We start from the raw sequence: 17,589 nt of genomic DNA, 5'->3' as shown, positions 1-17,589 counted from the left end.
TGCTTATCTGCCCTTCTGTAGAGGAAAAAATACAAGGCTTAACATTTCTGTATTTAGGAAACACACTGACTGACATTTATTAATTCCACTGGAATCAATTGCCCCAAGCATCTTGGTAAGTATACAATCATAGGTATATGGCAGTTATGTGCATGGGTGGACACGTAGCAGAGGCCACTGCCATACACTATTGTTGTTATTACCTGGTTCTAGTTAACAACATACATGAAGAAGAAAAGTCAGATGGGCTACCATCCTTTCAGGAGGTTCAGAACCATCCTTTGAGCAAACCTGAAGCTTTCACTTCAGGGCAGGTACTCAAGCTTCAGCTCATCATTTCCTTACTCAATGCACCACACAAATCAACCCTCTTCCTGTCTTCTGTGGCTCCAAGTACTTTATACACTACAATGAGAACAACCTCGCAGACACAGTGGTTGACCAAGCATTTAAATAGGAGTTCTCGTTTATGACATAAAAGCAAAGAAACGTATTTACTTTTCAGCACCCAATAGACCCTCAGCTGTGTCACATGACCACCCAGCATTGAAGATTCAAAGAGAATCATGTCAGTGTTTTTATTCCTTTTAGTGACCTCTCTCATTCTGGGTTCCTCAAATTCCACTTCAACCATCTGAGACAAACTTTGATAATGTTTAACATATTGCCCTTTGCTATTAATCGAACACTGAGAAATCAAAGGGAAAACTCTAGATTGAAATGTGACAACTGTTAGTCACTAACACTTTGAGATTATTCTAGAGCAGCAGTTCTCAACCTGTGGGTCTTGGCCCTTAGGGTTAAGAGTTCCTGACATCCCTGCATATCAAGAGATTTACATTATGATTCATAACAGTAGCAAAATTACAGTTATGAAGTAGCAATGAAGTGATTTATGGTTGAGGGTCAGCATAACATGAGGAACTGTATTAAGGGCCACAGGAATCAGGAAAGCTGAGAACCACTGTTCTTGAGAGTCTGAAGACGTTGGAAACAGAAGCACTGCTGTTGAAAAGCATGGCTGATGTTCATTCCTTAGGAACACGACCACGAGGATGGCGTAAGAGGTAGCGGAGCAATCGTTTTCTGAAGCACAAAACCAAGTCCTCCACAGAAATAAGCTTAGTGAGTCAGGTCCTATTTGTAGGTAAGCAACGTGCTCAAGGTCACTGCTGAGGAACAATCCGAGCAACCATGCTGGGTCTGTATCCTAACCTGCCTGGTTCCCAAGGCTAAGCTCTGGATTCCCACAGCTGAATAACCTGCTAAAGAAACTATACTACTCTCATTGACATGAGAGTCCCAGTTCTGTCAGCGCCTCTCTCTAAGATCCACTTTCTTAACAACAGGTCCCTAAGAACTCATACCTTCACCTAGGTATGCTACATCTTCACCTAGAACCCAAACAAAACACTGAAGTTTTGTTTTCTTAGAACTTAAATCATGTCCAAGATCAACGAAATTCCTTAACTTGAGCAAGTTTAACCGAAGAGAAAATTGTGTTTTCCCTCCAACATAAGATCTAGATTATCCTCATCTTTCTACTGCATACTGATTAAAGATAAAATGCAACATTAAAGAAAATTAAGTGAAGAAAAAACAGGCTGGTGAAGTAGGTCGGCAGATAAAAGCGTTTGTCACCAAGCTTGACGACCAAACTGAGTTCGACGAACTCAATTGCCAGAACTCACAGAGAAAAAGGAGAGAAGTTGCCCCTGAAAAACGGACTCTGACCTTCACTAGCGAGCCAAGGCACACGTGCCTGCATGTTCTCACAATAATAATAAATAAAACTTAGAAATGTAAGCCCCATGAATTGAAGGATCTTGGTGTGGCCCAGAAAGATGAAGCTAATGTCACACACATTAATGAAATGTAATGAAAGGGACGTCACTTTCATTACAGCCGTTCGTAACTGAATGACTACACAGTGAGCAGTAGGTTTAGTTAAAGTTACATTTGAAATGCTTGTGTTTATGCATACTTTGCCCTACAAAAAATGGGTAAAACTACCATTTCAACACAAACCAAACTACCCTAATGAAGTCCTTTCTAAAAAATTTTAACTATTGATGGGCTGCAGCATGAACCCATTAATTAAAGGAAAATATTTTGGAAAAAATCTTTCTACAAAAATGTACTTTATATAATTTCCAGAAATTTCCAAAGTATAACTATTAAGTGGAGGGAACTTAAATGGTAAATTAAAATTTAATTAACTGTGGCCGTTAGTAGTACGGTACCTTGAGAATTTACCAAATGATTCAACTGTCTCTTGAAGGTTATAATTCTCAACAAACTCAGGGGAAACAGTTGCAAAGAAAAGTACTCAGATATAAATATTCCTCCAAATTCCATACTGCCACTTTCTTTTAAGCAGAGGAAATACAAAACAGATGTGACAACACTGCACCCAAAGATTTCGATTAGCATTAATATTCAAGCAATACAAAATGTAGAGATTTTCATGTGTCATACTTACTGATGGGCCCAATAAACAGTTAAGAGTACTAATTATGGATCATAAAGCTAAATAATCTAGAGAACAAACAGAAACCTCACAAACACTGATTACTCCAATATAAAACATACACACCTAAGATGTGTATGTGTCTAAAATCAAAACAAATCAGAGGTGGTGATTTTTCCAAGAGAATTTGCTGAGAAGAGAAGCTGTTATTTCCCTCTCCACTGTTTCGCTCCTGTTTCAAGTTCAAGGGCAGACACGCAACAATAGATTGCGTGTCCAGATTTATCAGACATCCTCTGTTTAATTCTGTCTCCCAGTCAACTATAGGGAATTATCCCAATGGTCTGACAAATTCAGAATATGGAGGAAAATAACACTGAACTTTGTAAAAGTATCATGTGTAGTATGTACTGAGAATTTTATTTAAAAAGTAAGTTTTCTCCAGCAATACGTCAGTATTAAAATCATAGCAATTTGATTAGTTATATATTTGACCATAAAGTCAACAGGAGTAACGGAAACTTACTATGTGGGAGTATTTTAGGAGAGAAGTTGCACATAAACTAACACTTTAAGAATCTCACAGTGAAGGTCCTTGAAATATACAACTAGACAAGCACCTAAATGGAGACATTTGACATCTTGAGCTTGTAATACACAAAGGAATATTTTAGAAGTCAACGTTGGAGTTACATTTTCCCCAGAAACGCATGCTATTATGATGATTCTCTAGAATTAAATATGTCATTTTAGAATATTTTACCTAAACACTATTTGGGGGTCTTCTGTGTCTTTTAATGTTTTTAAAAACATCAAGCCATACCTCAACAACCTAAAAAGTCAGACATCTACAATATAGAAACAATTACGTTCAATTCACTAAAAAACTTCTCCCAAAACTCTAAGTAATAATATTGTACTTTTTTATTCCTCTAGTAAAATTCAATGGTGGCATTTATATAAAATAGATCATAAATCAGCAGCTGATTTCTTTTCTTAAAGAGTTACTATCAGTTTCAGAACTGAAACCTCTCGGCTCTAACATGACAGACTGTATTTGATAAAATCTTGAGAGCACTTGTCTTAGTGACTCAGATTTTAAGAGAATGTGGTCCTCTGCTTTCTTCTTTACAGACCTAAGATGAAAAAGTAAGATCTTCTCATAAGAAAAGCTTGGGTTGTTAGTTTTTCCTGGAGTTACTAACAGTTTTCACCTTCATTAGAGAGGCTACACAGAGCCTCGGCATGAATTCTCTTCCTCTTTCCCATTTTCCAATATGAAATAGCTTTGCTGCTCTCCTCTGAGTGTTTAAAATAAATCACTTGCTTTCTCATGTCAGTGGAAGAATTTAATTCAAAAGTAATTTGCTTAAATAAAATGTAGGTTACTGAGATTACCAGAAAAAAAAAGATCCGCCAGGGCATGATTACTCCGTTAATACAGAGTGCTGTATTCTAATTGGTCCTAAGACTGTGGTTTCCTCTTTTGTATCATACCTCTGCCATGCTGAAAAGCTAGCATTTCACTCAAGTCTTCAAAACAATTTTTCTAATGCAGTTCTTCCAAGACTGGAAGCATTCATAGAGAAACTAAATGCGTCCATGAATCTCAGTCCTAGAAACACAAGGTCTCTGATTTTGTGGCCTTCTCTTGGGCTCTTTTTCTGCTGTTTGTCTATCTGGTCCAACTTCACTCTGTTAAGTTTTTATTTTATCTTAATTCTATTCTATTTATTTTATTATTATCCCTAAAAAATACTAACAACAAATTGATTCTGTGCTCTGGCCATGAGTAGTCTACTATGAAGTGTGAATGGATAGTAGCTTATTTTAAAAACAGCTAATAACCCAAAAACTCAAGCTGCACAAACAGAAGGGCCTCTAGGATTTAATGCTTAAGGAATCCAGCCAAGCAAGCTCCTTTAAATCCCTTTACTTAGTGGAGGTTACCATTTCAGAGAGCTCTAGATCACTATTTTGTCATTTTAACACAAAGGCAACTTAGTTGGGCATGGTAGTACACACCTATAACTTCAGCACAGGGGAGGCTGAGGCAGGAAGAACCACAAGTCAGTCTAGGCTATGTAGGGAAATTCTCTCTCAAACCCCAAACAAACAAAACAAACAAAACACAGGCAATCTGTTTATGATCAGGAAGATGATGGGAGAAAAACTCAAACACTTGGTAAGGCAGACATTTACACTATAAGCTTGGTGGATAAAACTTGGAGCTAAAGGTATAAAATTATCCTTTCTTCTTGACTTAGGCAATAATTTTATAGAATTTATATGAAACAGATTAAGAAACACAAAAAATTAAACACCTGTTCATAGTCTTAATAAAGGACAACCAACTAAATGAAAATCAAATGCTCTTATCATTTAAGGGGTCATGAATGGCAAATTAAGTTGTCAATCAAAATTATTATCTAAAAGATTAGACTTCATGTCTGTATGACCATAAAAAAAATTGAGCCTTTAAAGTTCTATGTATAAACAAAAAGGAAAAAAGCTTCATGGACTATGTGAGTAGTACCTAAATCAGAAATTCTTTCTGTATTTCTGCAATAGCACAAGTAATATTTAATCCTGTAATTTTAAAAAAAGCTCATAAAATTTAAGGTATAATTTCCTAAACTGGTAGGAAGGAAATCTGCTATTATGGATAATATTTTTAAAAACTGCCAGATTTTAAAATATTCTACCTCAACTTAAATCTGGATAGACAATATTTTGTTGGTAATAACCTCTGAACATCACCTTTAGATTACTGCAAACATGGTGTTTTAATGGTTGCATAAAAGGAAGGTAACTGAGCAGAAAACTCATGTTGTCAGTTTTACACACAGGCCAGATGAGAAGCAAATGCATGAAGAAGACTTGAACAGGACAAGTTATACAGGCCTAAGTTTCCATCACATCTTATCCTTCATGATCTCACTGCTTACAATATTAAAAACGAGTATCCATTCAGAAGCACACCAGGAAGACATGTGTCTGAAGAAAGCAGTAAGGGTAGAAAAGGAAAGGAAAGAAAATAATCTTATCACCACACCTTATCCTCACATTTCAACAGCATGGCATGGCTGCCTTTGTCTTTAGGTGTGTAACACTAGCACCATCTGGTGGTAGGCAAGCCAGGAGCCACTCTTTTCCTGAGACCAGCATTAGCAAGGGTACAGTTACCCTGCAGAGGGCCCACAGTAAGTCCGGGTGGATTTAGAGTCTGCCAGCTCCAAGACCCCCATGTACTCCCAGATGGATAGCCTATCAATTGCCTACAGAGCAATTTCAACAGAACTGAGCTCTGGCTTGTTCTCCTGAAGTGTCTCACTGCACAGTGAATGAAAAGCATACTTTCTAGGTAAGAAGAAGCCTAAGGAAGGCAGATCACAATTAATTTAACAACTACCAAGCAGAACTTGAATTTGGAGTTCGAGGTTCCTCGGAGCACTAGCAACTAATCTTCTCCCACTATTCACAAACAAAACATTCACTAAAATAGAATAAATCAGAAAAGCTAGGTACTGTGCTCAAGCCTGTTATTCCAACACTTGGGAGGTGGGCACAAGAGGCACAGGAGTTGAAGCTTTAGTCTTGCTACCATGGTGAACCAGAGCCATCTAAGCCTCATGAGACTGTAGAGACTGTAGGGCTCAGAGAAACAGTTCAGCAGGTAGAAGAGGTCAGTTCACAGTGCCTACATCAGATAGCTCACAATGCTCCAGGGAATCTGATATCCTCTTCTGGCTTACAGGCACCTTTGCATGGTATGGACACTACACCAACGCACATGAATAAAAATAAAATCTATTTTTTAAAAGAATCAAACAAAAACCCTGCATTCATATAAAGACTCCTGTACAGCCTGTTTCTGTTCACAGAAGCAACTGCACCGACACCTCACAAAGTGTTAAACATCTACTGCTACTCGTGGGTCAAAGACCGAGACCAAATGCCATTTGGGGAGCAAACCACCAGAACTGAAAGACTAAGGAGGTGGAGAGCTTGTCCCTATTGCTAAGCTGAGATCCTCCTCTGAGGTACCAGCAGTTGCAGATGGACGGCAGAAACACAAAGTGCTTCTGTTTCTTATGTGTACTGTCCCCAATAAGTATGACAATTCTTTTCCCAATACCTTTATTATCATCTTTCATTTTCAAAAATATTTCACCAAACCCCCCATCTGTATGATATACCAAATCATACATGGCACCACTCAGCAAGTCACAGGACCAGCTATAAGTCTAAGCAAAGGCCCTGCTGAATGTGGGACAGGAAAAAGCGCTTAGTTATCTTTGGAGAAACTGTAGCAGAACCTACATAGCTCCAGCGTCATTTCAATGGACACCATACAAAAACTCAGAGGGCAGAAGCGCTGAAGGCTTGAGAATGTTCTAACACTATCATTGAAATGTTCTTGACCCCCTGTGAAAGTCCTCCCGACACCCAAAAAGTGTGCTGACCTCTTGATTACAGTTAACTCTAAAACAGTAAATTCATATGCACTCAATTTATACCTACTCTTAATAAAGATTAGCCGCATTTTCTTAATCTGATTGGATTGTTAATTTACAGAGATGACTGATGAATGTCACTGAGAATGACAATTTTTTAATGAAGGGAAGTCCTGTTTCATTCATTCTATTTTTTTAATCTTAAATATATGCCTTGCTAATTCTGCTTGTTATTGTGACTAACACCCTGTCAAAAGCACCGTTAAGCATTGTTTTGGTTCTAAGACTTGGGGATGCAGTCCCTCAGGAAGGAGTAAATCTGGCAGCAGGAACTAGAGGCAGGCTTAAGTAGTCAGTGGCATTGTAGCAGCAGTCCGGAGCCAGAGAAGGAAGGCTACACATTCCCTGCTAGCTTCTATGGAGTCCTGGACCCAAGCCCAGGGAAAGGGTGCTACCCATCGTTAGCTGTGGTTTTCCCATATCAATTAACCCATAAGAGAAACCCTCATAGATAATCCCTTGAGTCAGAGTCTACCCTTGTAGAATAATCTTTTACAGGCATGCCAGAGGCTACCCTCCAAGGTGAGTCTAGGAGATCCTGTCAACCTGACAATCAGTATTTACCATTTATAACATCAGTGGGAATCTGTCTACTAATAAGCATATGAAATCAGATTGCTATAGTCATTCTCAATGAAATTTATTACAAAATGTTCTTTATTGAATATCCAGATTTTTAAAAAAATCAGAATCTTAAACAGAGAGAACATAATACGCTATCACTTAAATAAGAGCTCAGTAACCTAACACTATGGAGTTAAAGCTCTGACAAAAAAAAAAAAAAAGCAAACCCTAAACAAATGACTGGGAGAGACACAAAGTCAGAGGGCGAGTGTACGCTCATGCAGCAAGAGCAGCGCTGGGGAGGCGGAGGCGGGCAATCAAGAGTGAAGATGAGGCAGCCTGGGCCGTAACTGAAGCTATGTCTGAAAAATAAAAACACATGAAGGGGGCACTTTAAAAGAGAGATATAGTGGGAGACAGAAAAAATAGAGTTTGCAATAAATAATAACCCCGATCTTTCACTTGCAGTTAACGAAGTTTTAGAGGAAACAATGGTTGCGCCACACTCTTTAACACTTTCCTCACTGGAAGTGTTCACAATCATGATTTCACAGACAAGTGACCTGAGTTTACTATTTCCATGCTCTGGCTCCCACATCCTCCTTTGCTCCCCTCTTTAAAGCTGTTTTACCCACCTAACATTTCGACCTCCCCACAAAAGGTTAGCGAGTCACAGGTGGACATTGCGAAGCCCCAAGATAATCAATACTGTAAGTACACAATCCAACCTACTGCCCTCCAAGAGCATCCATTGCTGGATTTCCAGGCCCTGTGGGCAGCCTCCACCATCAGAATTCCTGCTGGCTGTCCAGCCAATGCTGCAAAGAGCCCCATAGCAATGCCATGTGTAAGATCTACTGCAGATCAAACTTCTTTGTAAGTGGAGTTTCTGAAACAGCCTCAGACTGAAGGAAAGAAAGAATGGAGGCCCAGCCCACCAGCTGCTCCACTATCTTTATCAATAGCAAGATCTTCACTTTTCCAGGATCACTGCACACTTCTAGCTCGGCTACATTACACTGTGTAATATTTAGGAGAAATATTCCTTTCAAGGATCTAAACTTCCACTGTTGTTATGGCAAATGAACCTGTTTATATTATGTTCGTTAACAAAGGCGAGCCTAAAAGAGCACAAGAATTTACTAACATGTGGCAAACAAACATTACAATCATAAAGCTTCTTGGGGGAACATATCAAGAACATGAAAGAAGTTTATTTTTATTCACATTGCCCTGTAATTTCCTTTAACTCTACTAGAAACAGCCCTTAATTTAAACCTTTCTCGCAGTTACAGAACAGGGTAGGCTGAATGCACAGAAACTAGACACACTCTGCCCACATCTCCAATGAGCTTCTCTTGATTCTAGAGTAGCAATTCTCAAACTTCAGCCTGCATCAGAATCAGCTGGACGACTTGCTTAAACACAAATGGCTGGGCCCCACCCGCTGCACTGCTAACAAGTTCGTTGGCCATGCTGGTGCTACTGGTCCTGGGAACACATTTTTTCATTTTAAGGCTTTATTAAACATAGTAGTTTCTAATCCTGTGATAAGACACCACAACCAAGGCAACTTACACAAGAAAAAGCTTCCTTGGGTTTATGGCTTCAGAAGAGTTTCATCAAGGCCAAATGGAGGAACAGCCCTAGGAGCGTGAAGCTGGGGACTCACATCTTAACCACAGCAGAACGCAGAGAGAGAGCACTAGTGGAATGGTGCGTGGGCTTCAAACATCAAGCCCACCTTTACTGATATACTTCCTCCAGCAAGGCCACACCTCCTAAGCCCCCCACCTGGCAAACAGTGCCACCAACTGAGGACCAGTGTTCAAATGCCAGAGAATATGGTGACATTCATCAATTAATCCATCACATGGAAGTATAATTTCCATTTCATAAAACTTGCCCATCAGAATGCTTCTATCTCAAAACAGTTCCTCTGTAGTTAAGTGTTGGTTCATTTCCTCATTTGGCAGCGCCCAGGTACCGACATCAATGCACCCTCTCTACATGCTTCATTTTGCAAAACTTCATATTAATGGAAGCATATAATACTTGGTCTTCAATTTACATGTTCTAGTGCCTCCTCTTACTGATGAATAATGTTTCATTGACAGGAGTACTTTTTTTATCCATGCTGAGGCTGGTCCTGCTTTTTTGGTTTATGAATACTGCCACCACAAACACTTTCATACTCTTGAGTAGCCAGTCGTCTTGAATATATTTCTCAAGTGTAGAAATATTGGCTGTAAGCTTCAGTTGGCTTTTCAAGAAGTCACCTGGGTACAATGTATGAAGGACTCCAGTTTGTAATACCCTTCGTAATACTTGGTTTTTTGTTTTTTTTTTTTTTTGTTGTGTTGTTGTGGGTTGGTTGGTTGGTTTTGTTTGGATTTTTTTTTTAAACTAAAACTACTCTGTTAGCTACAAATAGTATTATAACCTTTTCTTCTTTCTTTCTTCTCTTCAGTAAACTAAGGAAATCTTTTAGCACAGCAAATCTGTAATCCCAACTACTTGTGAGGCTTGAAGAGGAGGATCTCAAGTTAAAGGCTGGTAGCACAGTGTGCACAAGCAAGCCTGGCAGACTTAGAGAGGCTTTGTATGTATCTGAATAAAAAGTACAAAGAGAGCTGGGATGTAGCTTAGTGCAGAGAACTTGTCTATGAGCACAAGGCCTTAGTTCATTCCCAGGACTACTGGAAAAATTTGTTGCTCATTTTGAATTGGTTTGCTCTTGCTAAAATTAGTCTGTATCAAATGTTCTATAAATATTCTTAATACATGTCATTTAAACACATATACAATTTTCAATTATTTAAACCAAGTATTACTTTTTAAAAAAAAAAGTCTTTTAAGTTTTTAAGTTTGATGAAGTCTGGGACTACACTTTGACAAATATTATTCTATAGTTTTAAAAATGCAAAAGAAAGCCCCAGTCCTTGGAAAATGTGGAAGCTCATGATCCTCTGTAGTCAAAAGCATGCATGCACCATGCAAACACATTATTTTACAGTATCATTCCCATTTTGTCTTAACAAAGCCTATTCATGGAGTTTGATTTTCTGCTGCTGTGATTTAATAAACACCACAGCCAAAATCAACTTGAGGAGGAAGGGTTTATTTTAGCTTGGAGACTGTAGCTCATCATTGAGGGAAGCCAAGGGTGGAACCTGGAGGCAGGAGCATGAAGAAACTAAGGAGAACACCCATTTATAGGTGTGCTGCTCTGGTTTGTTCAGTTATTTTTCTTACACAGCCCAAGCCCACCTGCCTAGGGATGAAACTGCCCACAGTGCACTGATCCATCCTACGTCAATTAGCAATGAGACAATGTACCCACAGACCAATAGGATGTAGGCAATTCTTCAGCTGAATCCCCCGCTTCCTGGGCATGTGAAAGTTTACAGCTAAAGCTAACAATGATATTACTGTAGCTATCATCCTAAATGAACCTTTGTAGGAAGAAGAGAGGATCAAACCTGCAACCGGTTTTAACTCACTACATGATTAAGTTCACCTTCAGCGAGTATTTTAAACTTTAAAGACAATGCTGACAATGAAAACTATGGATTTCTAAGCAAATAACTGGTCAGTCTCATGGCTGACACTATGCTTAGTTAAGGTGTGCTTCTATCTACTCTGTAGATTACTAGGAAGAAAGACAACACACAACACAGAGATTACAAATAACCTATTTTCTAAAGGGTATATTTGGTTAACCTTATGGTGGGTTATGTGTGATTGTTGTTGTTTAATTAAATTGCTTTTCTTCACTTTGGGGCCTTTAAAGAAATAATTTACATGCCAGCAATTCTTTATTGAAAGTTTGCTGGACTTTAAATTAAGACGGAAACAATAACAACCGGAGTTCAGTCTTGTCTACAACACAAACTTGCAAATATACAAAATGTTTTAGATGTACTTGATTCAAGTAGGAGCCATATTAAGATAGGGATTTTTTTTTTAACTCTCAAGGTGAAACCCAAAATAATGTTTACTCATTGATCATTTATTTTTACCAAAAATGTAAATCCTAAGATGAAGACACTATAAATGCTGTAGCTATTACCTAAGACACATATTCTGGATTCTATAGAAGCTATTACACTAGGAAAGATCCAATTAGAAGATGAAGAAAGAAGATTTTAAAAAGATTTCTTCATATAATTCAGTTCTACCTAGAACAGAGCAAGGTTTTATTACTGAAGGTTTTATTACAAGGCTTCCACTGTAAAATATTTTCAAATCTGTATGTTCTACTTCATGGATTTTATTAACATGAATCTTTTGTCCTCATTGCTTTCTGGTTGCTAACAATGGGTTTATATTCCCTCCATCATTGCACTATAGTGAACAGGCCTGTTGACCAATCTTCATTCTCCCTTTCCCACTGTGCCACTCAAAGTCACTTGAGAGGCAGATTTCCAAAGAAAAGCCACAGGGCAATAGTTTGCCACATTTTAGTATTACCCGTGCTCTGGATCCCAGTAACACAGTGTTTAGAGCACTTCTCAACTTTTTACAGTTTTTTTTTTTAATTGAAAGACGAAAGTCATAGGAGTGTCTTTCCCAAATTACTCTGAGTTAAGACTATGATTAAGTTAGACTTGAGAGTCAAGGTAAATGTAACTTAGGAAATAGCCTACTCACCTGCACACAGATATTATAATGCACTCCTACATCTGCACAGTAGGAATAAACTACTATTGTGGCTGCTACAACTACTAGCAAAAGTAACAGCAACAACAGTCCTCCAGACGCTCACTTTGATGCCAGAGTTCAGTTCCTCTCTTCAATCAGTTAAACATCACTAACTCTGAGGAACAACCTTACTAAGTTATCACCTTTCCTGCCTTAACTCCCCAAACTATTCTGTGGTCCTAAAATGCTAAGTGATGGGAGGAGATCTGGAACAGGAGCTCTTGTTCCTGCAACTGCAGATATGAAGGGCGCCAGGAACATATGTGTAATCAGACCTAAGCGGTAACCCGGCTCCCAAAGCTGCAGCTTCCCACTGGGGCTTCTGATATGCACAGGGAGTAAGGAAGGGAACTCCTATCTGAACTCTTACCGTTTATCCAATAAAATCCAGAAAAGATTATTAAAGCATTTCCTTATCCAAACAGCATCTTACTGTCATACCAAAGAGGTCCAAGAGAGAATAAAAATACATAAACACACTGAAATCTTGGACACAAATGTTCTATAATCTCTCCCCAAAATAAGGGAACTGCACCACTCAGCAATTCATTCACAGACAAATGCCCTCAGCCTCCTTCAGGCAGGGGAGAATGATCGGTTATATCTGTCTTCATCTTATCTGAAAATCCTGACATTTTCCAGCAAGTACAGGTTCCAAATGGCAGGTGTCAGAACGCCTTAGTGTCACATGTGGAGTTGGAAGGCAGAAAAGGCAGCAGCAGCATGTGGTCATGGCAGAGCCACAGAAGCTGCCTAGAAAGCACATTCTGTAAAGAGCAAACCTCAGACTCAGTCGGTTAGATCAGCCCAGTGCCAGATGTCACTCTCAGAACAGGGCTGTGGAGCCAAGGTTTAGTTACCCAGAGAAACATTCAACTCAAGGCTCTTATGAAAACGGGAAAGCGCTGAATGCAAGGCCTCTGCATGTTCTGTCTGTGTAAGAGTTTGGCCCAGCTAGATCCTTCTTAGAAGAGAGGATGATGACTGCAGAACTTTGTTTAGTCTACAAGCGGGTGCTACGTTCTCAAGGTCATCTTCTGCTATTCTAAAGTAAATAATACAGATCCTTTACACTTACACAGTGCAGTTTGTGTCACTTGACAACAGGGACACGTGAGAACTGTGTCAGTGAGCAAGTGTCATTTCCTGAGATCACAGATCATACCTACGCCAACTATAACGGCTTTGGCATCACTGGACAATATGACTTATAGCACCACTCATGCACCCTTGACCAAAAAGACTTAAGTAAGCACATGACCATGCAGCTTTCTGACAGTACAATAAGACCCCCTTACTCTAACATACAGCAGCCACAGAGCAAGCATGCATCATAAACAACCTTACTTTTGATACAGAACACCAGTAAAAATGAATAAAAGCTGTATCATCTAAAAACAAGATTTAGAATAAAAAATTCAGTCTCTGGATTAGCCCTTCCCACTCAAGTCCACCTTGTCCCCATCGTTCCCCACAATCCTCTGACAACAAAACTGGCAAGATGCTCGCTCCACTGTTTCCCCTCTGAGATGGACTTCAGAAACTATAATGGTGTTGGAAGTGCGGCTAAAGATGAAGATACTGGGAACAAATACATTGTTTTTACTCAGGGAGGCTCATTCACCATCAACTCATCAGGTCAAATACATCAAAAATTAATTAAACATGTGAGAATTCACTCAGCTCAGTGGTACATGGTTAAGGATACAAACCATTCAGGAAAAAAGTAAATTCAGTATAATTTAGGATTTTGTACCTACCTAGAATCTACAAAGACCAGTGCCTCAAACCCACCAGATACACAGCAACACCAGATACTCACAAGACAAAGCACAAACAAGAGGCAGGATCTCCTTGGACTGAGGTCACTAATGCTTTAACATACAGCAGACTCAGAGAAAGGGCCTGAAGCCTGGGGATTCAGATGGTCTTCTAATGCTCTCATGGACTGTGTCTTTCTTTCTCGACACAGCTATTACCTACACGACTGTATCACTGACCTTCATGCATTTGCCATGTATTCGTAGCTACTGCAGCTGGCAAACATGGTTCTTCAACAGTGGGTAGGCTAGCTGAACAAACGGCACAAGGCTGGAGAGAAAGCTAGGCAGGTAAGAGCACCCACGTTAAAAAGCCAGACATGGCCACATGTGCCTGCAATGGCAGTGCTGAACAGGATGAAGAAAGTAGGATTGCTTGGGGAAAAGGGTATGGGGGCTCCAAGTTCAAGGGAATAAGGCAGACAGTGTGACAATGGAGAACATTCTGTCTTCCTCTGGTTTCCGCACATGCATGCAGAAGCACATATCCCTGTATACGCATGTACATTACAAACAAACACAAGCATATACACACATAAATAAAATACATACCATGAAACAGATAAAAATACCAATTATCACAGAACTGCATTCATATAAAGACTAGAGGTATTCTTATATATAGCATATAGTTCAAAAATCAAATTATTAAATACAATTAAACCTAAATAAAAAATAACGATAATTTTCCTAAATTAATTTCTTGTTCACTATGTACTTTGCAGGTTTATATTTCTATGTCTGCTTTCTTTTTTTCCTATACCCTTGCTGACTTAATTGATTCCAGACTTCCCAGAATTACTTGTTTTTCTTGTTTACACATTAAAATGGAGGTTCTTCTTTTCTTGCTCCTGAACATAAAAAAGAACCAGTCTGTGCTCATGACTGGAAGATGAGTGGGTGGAAAGTAGGGGTGCTGCTCACAGGGATGTGCACTGCTCAAGCCACGCAGATGACACAGTGGAGGGACGACTGCCCTCCTAGAGTCAATGGAACACAAGCAGGACAAGGAGAAGCCAGACTCGCGCAGCCCCAGTGCTGCTGTAGGCTCCCAGTGACAGTCATCAGCTTTCCTGTGGACTAGCAGACGAACGAGGGTGCTCCAACACTACCAGGCTAATGGTGCTCACAGCAAGCTCCTTGACCAAACCAGAGCACAGAATCCTATGTTTAATAAGTCACAGAACATTCTCCAAAACAAAAACAAATCCACAGACACTCCATTCTCCTTTCAAGCTACCAGCATTTTCTAATGTCTTCTTGGATTCTCCTGGCAATATTAAAGCTTTATTTTGTTGAATCTAGCTTTCCACAAACAAATCTTATCTCAATATTTCGCAGTGCTAAAATAAAATCAGAGTGGCAAGAAAAAGTGGGTGGGGAGCTCTAACCAACAAAAAGGAAAACATACACTTGGTCTAATCTTATATTTACCTGTCCCTTCTGAGTTTCCTGCTCCCAATAGTTAAGTATAGCCAACAGATACTCATAGAACTTCTCTTCGTATATATAGCATTACTAACAGAGAAAAGTATATAGTCCTGCTATTAAGAACAAGTATTAAAATACTAGAAATTTCCAAAGTTAAAGGAGGTTAGCTCTCACTAACATGTTCTTAAGGCAATGTATAAAAATCTGCGATATAACCTGACCCTCAAGAATCTAAACTGCAGACTTCCTGAGGCCCAGAGCTGGAGAGCCCGCCAACAGCAACTGTGCACAATGACTGGAAGAACTTGTAAGATTATTTTATTTCTCCTAAATTTGACTTAAGTAAAAGTCTTCATTCCAAAGAAAATTTTAAACAACTTGATGTTGTCTCAAAAGCATGACATTTTATAATATGGGCTTCCATTAATTTCTTTTTGTGTTAATTTCAAGTAACATTATAATCTTTTAAAACAATATTAAAACATAGTCATTTTCCAACGTAATTTTCATTTTTGAATTAAAAACAAAGAAATTAGAATATAAACCAAATTCCATGAGACACTATGTTGATTCTGACATTTTTCCTTATAGAATAGTGACATTTTTATGAACAATTTTAACCAATGAAATGTTAAAGGTAATTTAAAAGTAACTCTATGTGATGGTTTGAATAAGAATGGCCAGCATAGATTCATATGTGTAAATGCTTGGCCCATAGGGAGTGGCACTATTAGAAGCTACGGCCTTGTTGAAGTAGGTGTAGCTTTGCTGGAGGAAGTGTGCCACTGTGGAGATGGACTTTGAGGTCTTATAAGCTTCAGTTTGGCCAATATGACATAGTACCCTTCTGCTGCCTGAGAATCTAGATATAGAACTCTTAGTTTCTCCTCCAGAAACATGTCTGCATGCATTCTGCCATGTCCCATGATGATGATAATGGATTAAACCTCTGAAACTTTAAGCCAGCCAACTAAATGTTTTCCTTTTATAATAGTTGCTGTGGTCATGGTGTCTCTTCACAGCAATAAAAAAAAAAAAAAACCCAAGACAGTGTATTAAGATAAAAGTTATTAATATCCTAAGTCTTCATGGGGAAAAAAGGCAATTAATAGTCATAGGTATGCCACAATGGTAACCAAAGCTGTTAGCCCCTCCCCCATATTCAAATGAGAGGGAAAAAAGAGAAAGAAAAGGAAAGCAGATAGGAGATAGAGGGAGGGAAGGAATGAGAATACATTAAAAGTTTTTAATCTTGGCTAGAATGATGGCTCAGGGATTAAGAGCCCTGGCTTCTCTTCCAGAGATATGGATTCAATTCCCAAAACCCAAATGGCAGCTCACCCTCTGTTCCAGGGGCTCTGAGACCCCTTTTCTGGCCTCTGCAGGCACTGCAGGTATGTGGTGTACATACAGGCATGCAAGCAAAACCTCCAATACATAAAATAAAAATAAACTTAAAAAGATAAGCACAATATTCAAATACAAGCTAGTAATGCACTCTAATAGGAGCCAGCGTGGCCAATCAGCAGAGAGCAGTGCACTCGCCGTCGCCTCCTCCCACTCCTGACAACATCTGGGAGGAGAACAAGTGTGCTTTCCTCACCCAAATAAATCACGTCATCACTGGCAAGCTTGAGAGTTCATTTCTAATCACATCTAGTAGATAAGAAACAAAATGTCACATATTAGGAACATGCAGAGACAGAGAAAAATGTATGTCTAATGTGTACACTCTGTATTTGCTTTAAGGGTTACTTTCACTGTTTTTCCATATTAAGCCACAAAACACACACTCTCTCTCTCTCTCTCACACACACACACCACACACAAAACACCTGTCATTGAAATCAATCTACTTTACCATTTTCAGGTGTAGGGATGCTAAACGTACTGTTGCAATAAGACTGCCGGCTAAGCCGCCTCCTGGGCAGAGTCCTGCGCAGCTCAGTACCTGGGCTCCATCCACCATCACACAAAAAAGGGGGCAGAAATTTATGTGCTGCATCTATTATCTACTGTTCCTGGACAGCTTTCGTCAGAGACATCTATTACATTGTCTGCTCTACAAATAGCCTAATATCAA

This window comes from Arvicola amphibius, chromosome 2 (assembly GCF_903992535.2).
Source record: "Arvicola amphibius chromosome 2, mArvAmp1.2, whole genome shotgun sequence".
In the NCBI taxonomy this organism is placed as follows: domain Eukaryota; kingdom Metazoa; phylum Chordata; class Mammalia; order Rodentia; family Cricetidae; genus Arvicola; species Arvicola amphibius.
Note: the sequence above shows the minus strand (reverse complement) of the source record.